Below are 16,486 nucleotides of genomic sequence, written 5' to 3'. Positions count from 1 at the left end.
GCATAGCTTCTCTTCTGGCTTTATTTCTTGCAGTAGGTTGAAAGCACAATGGTGCATTAAGTCTAAAACAGCCTGTTCTCCTGCCCGACTCTGCTGGGACTTGAACCTTGGATGTTAACACACAGGACTCATCACTAAATCTGCAATGCTTCTTGATGCAGCCTTAAGGCCCCTGTATACCCCCCTCCAATCTATGCCCAGAATACAACCCACAGTTAGATGTGACAGAGGGAAAAGGCTTGCTGCTTCTGTGTCACTACCTGCAGTCATATGTAGCTGAAGGCTCTGGCTTACATTCGAGGCGACCACAGTGTGCCATCAACTTCTGTGCAGTGACCTGTCATAGAATTTCACATGGCCTGAATAACTGACAGAACAGTTCACCTTTCGGGGAAATGTAATGTTTTCTGATAAGAAGCTTATGTTAGTTTTCTTAGCAAATAGCCTGAAAGCATTTCTGACTATGGCATTTCTAGATGTGATAAGTTGAAGGAAACATCCTTGACCATGACTTAACAAAGCAGGCCATTCGTTTAATGGGGTAGCTGTTTTAAGAAACGTAAATAAATGGCAACTTAAGGATGATATAAAATAAATGATCACAGAGACAGCCCAGAGCTGCATTGTCACAGAAAATACAAGGCACTATTTATGGAGCTGTAAACAGGGGAGGATATTTACTATTGCAGCTGGAATTAAATCAGAAAGCCAAAAAACTGAAATTTGGAGCAGCGTTAGGCCTAATTTCAGAAGCTTTTTAGGCAGGTAACAGCATATACTGATTGTTTTGTAATTAAAAATATTTTGCATTAAATTACACATAAACCTTAAAGTTTAAAGAGCCAAATTCTACTGTTTGTTTCACCATGGCACCTCATTGAATCAGTGAAGTTGCAGAAGATAAACTGAGAGCACAATTTGGACCATAAAATGTGTGATTGGGAGGCGGGGGGGGGGGGGGGGGGGAGGGAGGGCTTACATGCAGATGTCAAACATTTTGTAAATGTATATTTTAACCCAAGTACTCCTTTGTAGATGGGCTGGAGTCAAATCCTTACAGCCAAAATACCCTTTTGTGGGTATTCACAGCTTGCAGCTGACCTCTCTTTATAATGGGCTGAACCAGACCCCTAGCTCTAAACTTCCAGGGTGTTCAAAAGCCCACTCTGATTCCTAATTGGGCCGATGGAGCCTATCTCTGTTCTGGTGGTTATTCTGGACTTGCTTCTGATAGTCATGCTAAGTACTATCTTATTCCTTGAGGGAATTCACTGAAACCAATGGAACAGCCTGAGGAATGAGGTACTATTCAGTATGAAACTAGCCCTTTATTATTAATTTATTATAAACTCTGCAAACCTTACCTACACTGTATATGTTAATCACAGGGAAACATGTGTGGCACATCTAAATTTAGTTTTATAAACTGCACTGCACACCCTTCAAACTGAAAATGTTTTCCTCCTCAGTGTTTTACTGGTATCCCTAAACTATTACGCTGCATTTAAAAATGAATTGTGTGCAATGACATTACAGAAGGGGTTAGGCTTTCTGAGCTGCCACCAGTGACATATGACTGTAGTGACAGACAGTCAGCAGTATTCAAACTGAATTAATCTGAAAAAAGAGCAGACTTCAATGTGAAGTTTAGGGGGAGGCTGAACAGCTACATATTTACAAAAGGGATGTCACTGAACCGTCTTTCTACCCAGGGATAGCCTTTGGCTACTTAATACTTTAAAACCAGTAGTAGAAGGATTAAATACACCTGAAGTCAGGTCTTTGAGGCCATTTCTCTCTAGTGCTCTCTTTTCCTTACTTGAGTTGGACCTCACCAGATTTTTTTGAAGGCTGTGACCAGGGTTGATATTCTGATACCTTTTATTAGAATTGCACAGAAGTAAAAGAAGTCTCGCAGAGACACAGACTCCTTTTTCTGATGTCTTTGAAAAGTTAACACATCCGAGGCTACATAAGAAACAGACATCACAGAGGAGGAGGAGGAGGGATATGGTAATAAAGGTGATAGTGATACCTTCATTTAACAAATATGCAGTGCTAATTATGTAAACATGTAAGAACTCAAAAATCTTTTCATCATATGTGTCACACAACTGAAATATTTTACAGTCTAATTCAAGATCATAGGGTAATAATGTTATTTTACATTGGCTAGTTGACAAGCATAGGCCAGGGCTGTCTATCAAACAAAACTGTTGTGCCAGATTGTATCTTGGCAATAAGCACAAAAGAAGAGCCAGTCAAATTCTGTTTACATATTAATAGTCGAATCAGATTTCTGTACTACAGACATTCCCTTAACTGGATGGCTATAAAAAGAGAGGAAGGAGAAAGATGCTTGTGCTTGGGTGGGCCATATTTTAAACTAAGTGATTTTTACAGAGAACTTCTACTTCTATGAAGCTGCAGATCAGGTTTCTCAAATGCACCCAAGAGATCAGGTTCTCATTCTGAAGGAGGATTTAAGCAACAATAGCTTTTCTCTTTTTTCATTATTTAACACAGAAGACAACAAAAGGAGAATATATTTTTGAAGAATGACAAGATTCTACCACCCTGTTTCTTGCAAAACTTAAAACCATTTTAGGTACATCTATGTTATAACAAAGTGGTCAGCTTGTGAGCAGCATAGGTATAAGAACCATGGAGTGAAGAAAAGTTGGGAGATTCTGGCCCCATGCAGGGAACAAGATGATGCTTTCTTCTTTTAAGACATGCACCCAATAGTAGCTTTAATTCATTGCGACTCGTGCGGTCCCCATCTGCCTCCCCTTCCCTCCCCCCCACCAGCATTACTGCTACGAACAGAAAGGGTAAAATTCTGGCCCCGTTGAAGTGAATGGAAGTTTTGCCATTTAACGTAATGGGTCAGGATTTCACTTGGGAAGTGCAACACCAGATTAGACTGGTCCATCCAGTTCAATATCCTGTCTCTGATAGCAGCCAGTACCAGATGGATATAGGGACAAATAAGAAACCCCTGAATGCCCAAAAGGGAGATTTCTTCCCAACCTCCATCAGTTAGTACTTTGATTATGCCCTGAAGCATGAGGGTTTGCATTCCTTATAAATATCTTATCTTGGCCAAATTAACTGTTGATGTTCTCATTATCATTAAAAATGTCCATTTATTTTTTTCTGAATCATATTAAGCCCTTATTAAATCTAAATTATATCTTGTGGCAATCTGTTCCACAGGTTAATTATGCATCACGTAAAATGCATTTTCTTCTATCTGTTTTTAAAATGTTGCATTTCAGTGTCATTGTATTATGAGACAAGGTAACTTGAAGCATGCAATTGACCTGCTGTATACCTGTCATTAACTCTCTCATGTCCTCTCTTATATGTGTTCTCCAAGCTAACCAGTCTGTCCTCCTTCCACTCCTTCATTTTTGTTATGCTCTTCTATGTTGGCTTTGGTTTCTTTAGATGGGTTGAACATAGGCTGGTGCAGCATTCCAATAAGAATGCACCATCAAGTTATTCAATGACATAATATTTTTAGCATTAATTTCTATCCTGCTCTTTCTACATTTTAACATTTTATTTTCTTCTTTGACCACTGCTGCCCATTGAGCAGCTTTATTACTGAGCTGTCCACAATGTCACCTACTTCTTTTTCTTGAGTGGTTAGTTAATTTACAACCCAGCAATTCAAATAGCATCCCAGTAGTTCAAATAATTCCTTCAAATATGCATTACCTTGCATTTGTCAACAGTGGATTTCATCTCCCATCATGCTGCACATCTGCCTAATTTTCTTAATCTTCTTTTGTCTTGATGACCCTCAATATCTTATGTCATCTGTAAATCTTGCCAGCTCCCCATTTTTTGCAGGTCACTAATAAGTATATTAAATAACACTAGTCCTAATAAAGTTCCTTGAAACACTTCACTGTTAGACTTTTTCCATTTTAAACAATCAACTATTTATTCTTACTCTGTTCTCTGTCAGCTTTATTGAATACACACATTTATTTTCAGAATGTTGGTATCGTTCTGCTGGAAGCACTCACTCATGTGGGCTAAAAAGTCGGAGGCTTAAGTCTCACATCAGACTTCAGGCTGATCCCCAGTGCTCACAAAGCGTCCTTAGGGCTGCTGCACTGTTAAGGGTGCTGTCCTATCAAATGAGTTGTTAAACAAAGTCCCTTCTGCTCATATCTGGTGGTTCCCCGGTTAAAATGAAAGATCTTGTGGTGATTTTCTAGAATTCAGCATCCTAATCAACATTCCTTGTATCAATAAAATAGGGTTTGTTGTCCAAGATGAGTGAATAATGGCTAAGCAGTCACTTCACTGCTGGAAATTAATTAACTGAGGCTAAGTTCTTTGGGATACTTTTAATATGCAAAGTTCTACATAATACCCAGCTCTGAGAACACCCACCAGTTGTAATAGAAGATTCAAGAAGGAAGACTGTAGTCAGTCAGGAATGCCCACCATTCTGAGGACTAAATGAGATGAGATCCTTTCACTAGCTTGCATCTTTTGGAGTCACTTTGGAATTCATACTACTGAGACTATGTGAGAGCTACAAGATAGCTTTCCTTCTTGTGCTGATTTATTGCAAGACTGGAAGTCTAACTTACTATGCAGGGGTCAGTAATGGTTTACAGTATAGTATACAATGGAATATTAAAGTTAGTATACCATGGTCTAGTAGAATAAGAGACACATGCAAACAACAAAGAGAACTATAGTATGAGCAAGCCAAGCCAAAGAGGATGGATAGACTGAAAGGAAAAGACAGTTTATATTTACAGTGATCCGATGAGTCCTGCATATCCATAAATGACGATGTCTACAAGTTGAGTTTCTGTCAAAGAAGCTAATGTAGATACCTGGAATGTTCAGTTATCGAGTACCATTTTTGCTTAAGCGCATTTGTGTTACATCAATGCCAGTGCTAGTGTAATGTCTGTGTACAAAGGAGCTCTTGGGTTTGAAACACTAGTAGTCCTTGGAACTAGAGGTTCAGATCTTGGCAGGACTGACTCAGTCGTCATCCTTCTGTAGCAGAAAAATTGAGTTCTGTACGATTTACTGTGTGCAAGTCTCTTAGATATAGGTTTAAGACTGAGGTGCTGTCCAGCCAGAGTAGACAGAAATATATCCCTGGGTCCTTTTTGTGAGGGTCTAGCGGGATGTCCATGGAAAAAATCTGCTCCTTACTCTGTTGTTCAGTTTGCTGTAAGACATTTGGTTGCCACCTTCCACACCAGATGGTTGCATACTAAAGGTGTTATATGTGGATAATTGTAAAGTACCTGGAGGTAAAATGTTCTGTATACAGTGATCATTATTGATTGTATTTGTTGTTAAATGGCAGCTGAAACACCAGAAGCAGTGGCCTGCCTACTTTTGTTCTTCTCAACAGATGCAATTTTCCAATATCAATTATTATTATCTATGATATAACAGATAAAATATATATTATTAATATCTATCTATGGTACTTTTATGACCCTCAATATTGTAGTGTTTGTGTGCCTCACAATCTTCATTGTATTTATCCTCACAGCACCCTATGAGATTGGAAAGTGCAGTTATCCCCATTTTACAGACAGGGAACTGAGGCACAAAGAGACTAAGTGGCTTGCATAGAAAGCCTAGAGAGGAGCAGGGACTTGAACCCAGGTCTACCAAGTCCTAGGCTAGTGCCTAAATCAATGGGCCATCCTTACTCTCTTCCTCATTTATGCATGACCCTGAACATTTTAGAGCCATTTTAGTTCATTCTTATAGTAGCTATGATGTGTCTTCCAGACACAATAACGTACACTGCAGAGAGTCCGATGGGAGGTGGAAGAATGGGATGAAAATGTGGGAGGTTTTTTTAAGGCAATTCCCATCCCTAAACCCTCTTCTCTACATAGTTCCTGTGCATTCTCCATTTCCTGTCTCTGCTCCATTGTGTCTATTTGAATGGTAGCTCACACCTTAAAGCTGTTATTTTCAAGTTTTAATAATATTTTGCAACTCGTTTCCTGTTTCTCAGACGACAACCTTGCCAAAAGCATTCTTTGGCAGGTACTAATTTGGGTGACGACCACTTGATCTACATTTTTGGTGGGTAATTACTGAGTCAGAAGTGAGTAACTTTTTGATATCCCCTGGCATTCAGAAAGGCGGGTATTTTTACTACCCACTCATTAAAGAGTCACTGGTAGTGTAATGCCATGAATTCTGCACTGTTCTCAGAGATGAGAAAAATCTGACTTAACTCTGAAAGTTACTACTTTATGCTTATTTTGGTCGTATTTATATAGTTAGCAGTATGTTGGCATTTTCAATATTAACCCTACTAAGGATTTATCATATTGAATATTTAAATTTGCATGAGACTGAAACTTGAACAAATCATTGGTATTCAGAAAGACACACACAAGTTCACAAGCTGATCCAGAGTTCCTCTGAACTATGTGAGCCAGATTCATCACTACTCTGGCAGCTTTGCATCATTCTTGTGATATAAAGCACCTGTAGTGCAGGCCCCTTAATGAATGAGGGAGGAAACCTAGTGACAGAGGATGTGGAAAAAGCTTTCAATGCTTTTTTTGCCTCTGTCTTCACAAACAAGGTCAGCTTCCAGACTACTGCACTGGGCAGCATAGCATGGGGAGGAGGTGACCAGCCCTCTGTGGAGAAAGAAGTGGTTCGGGACTATTTTAAAAAGCTGGACAAGCACAAGTCCATGGGGCCGGATGCGCTGCATCTGAGGGTGCTAAAGGAGTTAGCGGATGTGATTGCAGAGCCATTGGCCATTATCTTTGAAAACTCATGGTGATCGGGGGAGGTCCCAGATGACTGGAAAAAGGCTAATGTAGTGCCCATCGTTAAAAAAGGGAAGAAGGAGGATCCGGAGAACTACAGGCCAGTCAGCCTCACCTCAGTCCCTGGAAAAATCATGGAGCAGGTCCTCAAGGAATCAATTCTGAAGCACTTAGAGGAGAGGAAAGTGATCAGGAACAGTCAGAATGGATTCACCAAGGGCAAGTCATTCATGACTAACCTAATTGCCTTCTATGATGAGATAACTGGCTCTGTGGATGAGAGGAAAGCAGTGGGCATGTTATTCCTTGACTTTAGCAAAGCTTTTGATATGGTGTCCCACAGTATTCTTCTGAGCAAGTTAAAGAATTATGGGCTGGATGAATGGACTATAAGGTGGATAGAAATCTGGCTAGATCGTCAGACTCAATGGGTAGTGATAAATGGCTCCATGTCTAGCTGGCAGTTGGTATCAAGCGGAGTGCCCCAAGGGTCAGTCCTGGGGCCAGTTTTGTTCAATATCTTCATTAATGATCTGGAGGATGGCGTGGACTGCACCCTCAGCAAGTTTGCAGATGACACTAAGCTGGGAGGAGTGGTAGATATGCTGGAGGGTAGGGATAGGATACAGAGGGACCTAGACAAATTAGAGGATTGGGCCAAAAGAAATCTGATGAGGTTCAACAAGGACAATTGCAGAGTCATGCACTTAGGACGGAAGAATCCCATGTTCTGCTACAGACTAGGGACCGAATAGCTAGGCATCAGTTCTGCAAAAAAGGACCTAGGGGTTACAGTGGACGAGAAGCTGGATATGAGTCAACAGTGTGCCCTTGTTGCCAAGAAGGCTAAGGACATTTTGGGCTGTATAAGTAGGAGCATTGCCAGCAAATCGAGAGATGTGATCATTCCCCTCTATTCAGCATTGTTGAGGCCTCATCTGGAGTACTTTGTCCAGTTTTGGGCCCCACACTACAAGAAGGATGTGGAAAAATTGGAAAGAGTCCAGCGGAGGGCAAGAAAAATGATTAGGGGGCTGGAGCATATGACTTATGAGGAGAGGCTGAGGGAACTGAGATTGTTTAGTTTGCAGAAGAGAAGAATGAGAAGGGATTTGATAGCTGCTTTCAACTACCTGAAAGGGGGTTCCAAAGAGGATGGATCTAGACTGTTCTCAGTGGTAGCAGAAGACAGAACAAGGAGTAATAGTCTCAAGTTGCACTGGAAGAGGTTTAGGTTGGATATTAGGAAAAACTTTTTCACTAGGAGGGTTGTGAAGCACTGGAATGGGTTACCTAGGGAGGTGGTGGAATCTCCTTCCTTAGAGATTTTTAAGGCCTGACTTTACTTTTAAGGTCAGGTTGACAAAGCCCTGGGTGGGATGATTTAGTGGGGGATTGGTCCTGCTTTGAGCAGGGGGTTGGGCTAGATAACATCCTGGGGTCCCTTCCAACCCTGATATTCTATGATTGTATGATTCTATGTAAATGCAGCTGTGCTGGCCAGCTAATCTGTATTTATGGCTGTTTTGCATTTCCAGAGTGGCCAGAGCGTACTGGTGAATCTTGCCTTCTGAATTACTTGGGTACACAAAATTTGGCTGGACATATCATGAGAAGAGGGATCCTTCTGAGATTTTTGGCACTGCTTGCTGTCGTGAGTTATTTTGGCACTAGTTTGTGGTTCCAGGCAGAACCTGTCCAGAGGTGAGCAAAAATGAAAAATAATGTGGGAAGAAATGATTAGATTTCTTTTCAAACATCAGAAAAGTTCAGATTTTTGAGTTTTAGAAGTGTATGTCCGTGTGTGTGTGTGTGGGGGGGGATATTTGCCATATTCTCAGCTTCCCTATCTGGCTGCTTTCCCCTCCTTCTTTCTTGGCACAGTGGTCCCTAGTGGGTTCCCCCAAATCCTGGAAGCAAACAAGCTCCCACAGCAAATGCTCCTGGGAACTAGCCAGTGTCCCACGAGTGAACAGATTTGAGATCTTTGAGAAAAACTGATCTCTGTTTTTGAACTAACAGTAAATTGTCATTGTGCTTGATTTCTCCTGTTTGGATACAAAATATTTAAAAAGTTAGTTTGAATGTGACAATATACACATACGTCTGTACTGTCTATTGCTCGGCATCTTTATCTTGGCATCATAGTGAACTAAGCCCTGCTCTTTAGCTGTGTTGCTTACAGCTTGTTCCTAGAATAATTTGAGCTGCCCCATGCTTTTAGACTGTCATTCAGCATGTCTTTGAAAAATTTCTGGCCACCTGGCTGCATTTTCCTTGTCTCAGGTGGCTCAGTATCCTTTCTGGTAGTTTCTCATCACAAACGGTCAGTGCCTCTCAACTGTAACTTTAATATCATTGCTTTGATGCTAGAGTTGATGCCAATGAATTTAATATCCAGTGTATAGCATTGCCAATTTATCTCGGGAGTGATAAGTAGGCAGCATTGATAAAATGCATTTAGTGCCTGAATTCGACTTAAATATGTAGTCTATGGTTCACAGCCTCAAAACAGAGAGGATAAAAACTGCAGCACAGTAAACTGATGCCCAAGAATTAGGGTGCTAATGAATTGTAACTCTTAAAAACAATTAAGTCCCAGCATACTAGAATTTCCTCAATTCCAAATAGTAAAGTTGTCAAATCACCCATGGAGGATAACCTGATAGGCATCTGGTAGGAAGGTTTGTGTTGTAGAAATCTGAAGAAATACTGTTTTGTTTGTTTTGTTTTTTTAAAAAAACCACATGCTTTAAAGAATGGAAATTCCATTGCTGACACATCTTCACTTTCTTATTGTACTAGCAAAATGCTTTCCATGCATATGAAATCAATGGGGAAATATTGATTTCTGGCTATGAATTTGCTTTCAAGGCTTAGGCTGACTGTCTAGATACAGTGAGTCTGAAAAATATCTATTCAACTGTTTATAACTATCTAACTGGCATTTTTAAAAATATTACCCTGTATTAATCTAGTGAATAGTGTTATAACTGCCAGAGTTAATGTTTATTACACTTATTAAATGGATTCTGATATCTCATATAAAATAAATGGCAGAGTTAGAAAATTAATACTTTAATTCTTCAAATTTGTGTCAGTAACTTTATCTGCTGAACATCATATGAATACTACTATATCTGAGCAAAAGCACACACAGCTCTATAGTGTTGGCAATGTGATTATCTCTTTAATTATGTATAGATTCTTTGTTTTCTGATCAAAACAAAATAGGATGATAGGTGAAAAAAGGGTGATCCATGCAATACTGAATAAAGCATCCTTCCTAGATCCTACAAGTTGATGGAACTGTTCAAGGATAACTGCCCTCTCAGACCAGCCAATGATGAATCTGGGGCTTTTACGCATTCTGTATCCTGGAAACTAATAGACCCATTAACTTGTCAAAGAAATTAGATGCAGGATCACCATTGGTCATGGTGCAAATGATCGTTGGTGATAACTCTGGAATTGTGAATTTTATTCATGTTAAAAAATACAAATATTTTCAAGTTAATATGTGCAGTATATAAATAAATGCCTTAAATGGAATTAAACTGCTTGTACTCAAAAATACAATACAATTAAAATATTACATTTCCCCCACCCCATCTCCCAGAAGAAGATCAATGTCCAGGTTTCTAACATCCTAAAGTTTAACAGAATTCAGACCCTTTTTTGTGATTCAGCATATATTCAGTTTAAGTTGAGATTCATAGGCTTTGGGCAGTATTCAGATCTGGGCTTTTTGTTCTGCCCTTTTTAGAGACAAGGGCTATTGCATGTTACAGATCCAGACGTGGATTTTGAACCTAAAATTTCAGGTTAGAGTCAAAATTTTGGTATTGCCAGTCATAAAAATAGGTGCTAGTTGCAAAACTCTGATCCAACCCTAGCTTTGGATTCGGAATGCTATCAATGATTACTGGGGTTACCATCTGGTATTTTAGTCCAGGACCATCTCTAACTGATACAGTGAAGCTATGAATAAACTGATACTAAGGAATTCATTAGTATGAACAGTTGTTCCTAGCAAAATTGCAGGTCTGACCTATATGAGACTGATCAAACATGATACATTTGTGAGACATTGATCTGAGGGAGAGAACTCAAAATGTTTAGAAGGAAAAATGATGTGAAGACAAAAAGGATATAAAATAACACCAATGTTTTTAGTATATAATCCTTCCTCTCCCTCCTCCCCCCAGCCTCAGCACCACATTTTCACTTGCCTGAGCACATCTTGGTACAGAAAAGGGATGGAAATATTGAAATACCATGAAAAATGCTCTTCTTCAGGTATTTGATCCTCTCAAAACTAGGAGGTACCAGACATCCAACCCGTGAATGTTTATCTGAAATGGACAAAACCGCCAAACTTTTTGAGCTTCACCCATTGCTAATCATGAGTGCAACTTCCATTAATACTAATGAGAGATGTGAATATGTCATAAGAGATCAGATTCTTAAAATCGAGGAAAATATCTACAGTAAATATTTTTGATTGACAAACTATGATTGTACTCTAGCTAGTGTAATAAAGCTGTTATATGAACACTAATTACAAACTATAGTTTTACATAATTTTCCACAAAAATACTACCATTGTCTTGCTATGGCATACATTCTAAGATGTGTGTTAGCATCTGCACATATGCCTTATCATTACTAGAACAACTGTACTTTAGTAGAAAAACTGTGGAAGCATTTCCACGGTTCTGTGCAAAAATCTATCAGTTCATTTTGGTATTTTGTTTTTCCCTTACACCATGAAGATATTCAGTATATGCATCTCTCTTCAGGAAAGCACTTCAGCATTCACTTAATTCCATTGAAATCAGTGGGACATATGCATGTGCTTAAGTGCTTTCCTGAATCAGGGACTTGGTGCATACTAAATGCATTGCCATTGCTTGTTACCTATTTCAAAACTCCTCGTTGGTAGGCTTTACCACAGTAGCTTTTATAAACTTTGTTATCGTTACCCTCTACAGCTGGCACAGAATTGTAACTTCACTCAGAGCGATTAAGCAGCAGCGGATGTTTTCTTGTCCCTTTTGGATAAAGTCCATTACAGACTTACTTGATGGAACTGTAGCACTCCTGTTGGCTCTCCTTCTTCCTTTGTTTGTTTGTGTTTTGTTTTCTGTCTTTTTGTTAAATAAGTTGTTTCAGACACTGTATTTGCTCAGAAGGACAGAAATGACACCACACTACAGGAAATATTTCATGTTTAAACAAGTTACAAGAAGATTATTTGAAGGGTAACAGGCAGGTTATGTAACCCATAAAAGTATGAATGATTTACAAATATTTAACAAGGAAAAAACTAATTATGCCGCTCCTGTCACAGTGAGGGCAGGCTTAGAAATGGTATAATCAATATGAGAATGTTAGCTGTAATGCAGTCTGTCAGCTTTTTAACCAACCAAAAAACTTCAACAAGTCTATAAACAGAATTAACCCTCTCTTTGCTGGATTCTGCTTGTGCTGCAATGTTTTCTCATCTCATGGTCCATATTAGCAGTTGTCTGTCATGCAATCTTTTCAAGAAGCATTTGCACTGAGGTTGAGAGAGTTTGTCTCAGAGCATTGAGGCTAAGAGAATTTGTATTGAGGACCATGAGAATGTAGTTTATAGGGACCAAATTGTGCCTCGGACCCTGATCAAGCCAAAGCACCTAAACATGCACTTTACTTAAGAACATACTTAAAGGTAAGTATGTGCTTTCATGCTTTGCTGGATCTTAGCTTCAGTTGCACCTCTGAAACCTCACTGACTTCTGATGTAACTAGATGCTGAATTTGTCTCAAAGAGTCTATCTGCAGGAGTCTAGGACATTGCCACCAGATGTAATGAAGACAGAAGCTTGAACCCTTTCCACCCAAATTAAACAACTGAATCCTGAGTATGCGACATAGTGCAGGAAGTTGTTTTCTTATATGGTTCTTACGTTTTAAAAGAAGCAACATTACCATGTATTTTACACATATTTTTAAATCACTGTATAAAGTTAATGATTCAGATGTTTTGCATTATAACCTGGCATCTCAGGAGGCATGAAAATAGCATAGTAGGAAAATGTCATTGCATACTTTATAGGCAAAGCTGTTAACAAATGGAAATCCTTTCATACCTAAATAAGAGTTCCATCTTTACTCCCTCCGCCTATCTCAACCTTCCACTGGACTTCTGATGTGCATAAACTGTGACTAACACATAATAGTAACAAGGCTTTTGGAGCTGCCAGAAATCTTTACTTATTAAAAAAGTAGCCTATGCTTTACAATTATTAACCATGCATGAAAATGTTTCTCCTCTAAATGACAATATCCCAAATCTGCTGTTTGCCTCAGAGAACAGGGGAGAGGACTCGTTTGAAAATGGAAACCTGCAAATTTAAAAAATTTAAGCACAGATCATAATTATATCTGCCCACAAAGTGCTGGGTGTGTATAGTTCTATTTGATTTGTTGCTTTGTTACATTAGTTGTGGTTGTTTACGGCATTATATGTTGTAGTAACTTTATTTTATTGCTACTGTCACAACAAAGCAAAGCTGCTATTATGTTATAACAAACTAAAACCACATTTCTAAACCATCACATCTAACCAAACTACAGTGCTATAACACTTAATTTACAGTTTATTCCAATCGCATGGAGGCAGGAAACATAAAATATATAAAAAGTTGGATTTCATTGGTTTGTTCCTGCAAAAGACTTTTCAGGTTTGCTGTTTGTCACAAAGAAAGCTAAGGAAAAATGCTTTCCATAGATACTCTTTTTTTATATGATAAGTACACAACTATGCAATAGACACAGGACTGCAGTACTTTCAAGCCAGTTCACTGCATTAAGCAGGAATTCCAAGTGACAGGAACACAGGCAATAGGTCTATTTCAAATGTTTATGATTAGTACCTTTCTATTAGAGATGGACCTGAATCAGTACCCTAGAACCAATCAGCTTTCCGCATTGGAGGAGAGTGGAAGGGAACAGAAGCCAAACCTGAATCCAAATTAGTGCCTGGCCCAATTTCTGTACTGGACAAAACCAAATTTGAAGCTCAAGTATTTTGCAGTTATAGCCTGTTTCTGACTTCATATACTGTTGAGTCTCAGTACTGCAAATCAGAACATTGAGGCAAGATACTTAAATATGCAAGTAACTTTAATCACATATCAGAGGGGTAGCCGTGTTAGTCTGGATCTGTAAAAAGCAACAGAGAGTCCTGTGGCACCTTTAAGATGTGGCACATCTGTTAGTCTTAAAGGTGCCACAGGACTCTCTGTTGCTTTTAATCACATAAGTAGCCCTATTGAAGTTAAGTGTTGCTTAAATACCTTCCTGAAGTGGGGCATAAGATACTAAGGAATGGGATAGGTGCTTTGGAAAGGCACACAGTAGATACATAATGCTGCTGAGCACATCTTGGGAGGTCCCCTCAAATTCCACTGAATATACCCATTTCTAATCATTTTAGAGCATAGATGTCACATTGAATTCAATGGGATTTGATGGATCTCAACAAATTTCAGGGTGGGGCCACTAATAATAAACTCAAGTATCAGGGGGTAGCCGTGTTAGTCTATATTTACTCAGACCCTACGCTACCAGCACTCCCAGCTATCTTCGAGACACCACCGACTTCCTGAGGAAACTACAATCCATTGGTGATCTTCCAGAAAACACCATCCTGGCCACCACGGATGTAGAAGCACTATACACCAATATTCCACATGAGGATGGACTACAAGCTGTCAGGAACAGTATCCCTGATGAGGCCACAGCACGCCTGGTGGCTGAGCTTTGTGACATTGTCCTCACCCACAACCACTTCAGATTTGGGGACAACTTATACCTTCAAGTCAGTGGCACTGCTATGGGTACCCGCATGGCCCCACAGTATGCCAACATTTTTATGGCTGACTTAGAACAACGCTTCCTCAGCTCTCGTCCCCTAGTGTCCCTCCTCTACTTGCGCTACATTGATGACATCTTCATCATATGGACCCACGGAAAGGAGGCCCTTGAAGAATTCCACCTGGACTTCAACAATTTCCACCCCACCATCAACCTCAGCCTGGACCCGTCCACACAAGAGATCCACTTCCTGGACACTACAGTACAAATAAGTGATGGTCACATAAATACCACCCTATACTGGAAACCTACTGACCGCTATACGTACCTACATGCCTCCAGCTTCCATCCAAGACACATCACACAATCCATTGTCTACAGCCAAGCCCTAAGATACAACCGAATTTGCTCCAACCCCTCAGACAGAGACAAACACCTACAAGATCTTTATCAAGCATTCGTAAAACTACAATACTCACCTGGGGAAGTGAGGAAACAGATTGACAGAGCAAGACGGGTACCCAGAAATCTCCTACTACAGGACAGGCCCAACAAGGACAATAACAACACCACTGGCCATCACATACAGCCCCCAGCTAAAACCTCTCCAGCGCATTATCCACGATCTACAACCTATCCTGGAAAATGATCCTACACTCTCACAGACCTTGGGAGGCAGGCCAGTCCTCGCTTACAGACAACCCCCCAACCTGAAGCAAATACTCACCAGCAACTACACACCACACCACACCACAGAAACACCAACCTAGGAACCAATCCCTGTAGCAAAGCTCGTTGCCTACTCTGTCCCCATATCTACTCTGGTGACACCATCAGAGGACCCAACCACATCAGCCACACCATCAAGGGCTCATTCACCTGCACATCTACTAATGTTATGTATGCCATCATGTGCCAGCAATGCCCCTCTGCCATGTACATTGGCCAAACCGGACAGTCCCCCCGCAAAAGAATAAATGGACACAAATCGGACATCAGGAATGGTAACATACATAAGCCAGTAAGTGAACACTTCAATCTCCCTGGTCATTCTATTACAGTTTTAAAAGTCACTATCATTGAACAAAAAAACTTCAGAAACAGACTTCAAAGAGAAACAGCAGAACTAAAATTCATTTGCAAATTTAACACCATTAATCTGGGCTTGAATAGGGACTGGGAGTGGCTGGCTCATTACAGAAGCAGTTTTTCCTCTCCTGGAATTGACACTTCCTCATCTATTATTGGGGGTGGACTACATCCACCCTGATTGAATTGGCCCTGTCAACACTGGTTCTCCACTTGCGAAGTAACTCCCTGCTCTCCATGTGTCAGTATATAATGCCTGCATCTGTAACTTTCACTCTATGCATCCGAAGAAGTGAGGTTTTTACCCATGAAAGCTTATGCCCAAATAAATCTGTTAGTCTTTAAGGTGCCACCAGACTCTTTGTTGTTGTTGTAATAATGAACCTTAGTGTTGGGTACTCCCCTGCCTACATTCCCTTCTGTTGTGCTGTACTCTTTCTCCATGTGGAACCTGAAATATATCCTTTGTTATATGTTCTGTCATGCATTAGAGCACAGACATTTGAAAGGGAGATGTTGGACCCTAGCTAGCACATAGGAAGTTTTAGTCCGGTAAGTTGGTTAAGGGTCTGTAAAACTTGTCAACTAGGTCTGAACAAAGAATTTGCAATGAATAATTTATTCTGGGGTCTTTTTTCCCATGTTTTTCTGTTTGAAAATTTAGCTTCTGAGTTACCGCCTGTGACTGTGAGGGACACCTGTGTAACTTGCTTTTCAGTTCTCTCATTTGA

At 40.0% G+C, this 16,486-nt stretch overlaps 1 long non-coding RNA gene across 3 annotated transcripts in view; it reads left to right on the top strand.

The window, feature by feature from the left end:
- The window catches only part of LOC128833445 (uncharacterized), a 109,156-nt gene that overhangs the window by 23,894 nt on the left and 68,776 nt on the right, over positions 1 to 16,486 (top strand). For 2 of the 3 annotated variants that reach the window (XR_008444237.1, XR_008444236.1), the window contains exon 4: positions 8,339 to 8,504. The exons of the other annotated variant lie outside the window; for it this stretch is intronic. This is a non-coding gene — a long non-coding RNA (uncharacterized LOC128833445). The remainder of the gene's footprint in view (positions 1 to 8,338; positions 8,505 to 16,486) is intronic. 3 annotated transcript variants of the gene reach the window in all.

The sequence above is a fragment of the Malaclemys terrapin genome, chromosome 3, assembly GCF_027887155.1.
Source record: "Malaclemys terrapin pileata isolate rMalTer1 chromosome 3, rMalTer1.hap1, whole genome shotgun sequence".
Taxonomy (NCBI): domain Eukaryota; kingdom Metazoa; phylum Chordata; order Testudines; family Emydidae; genus Malaclemys; species Malaclemys terrapin.
Note: the sequence above shows the minus strand (reverse complement) of the source record. Positions and strands in the feature narration are given on the sequence as shown.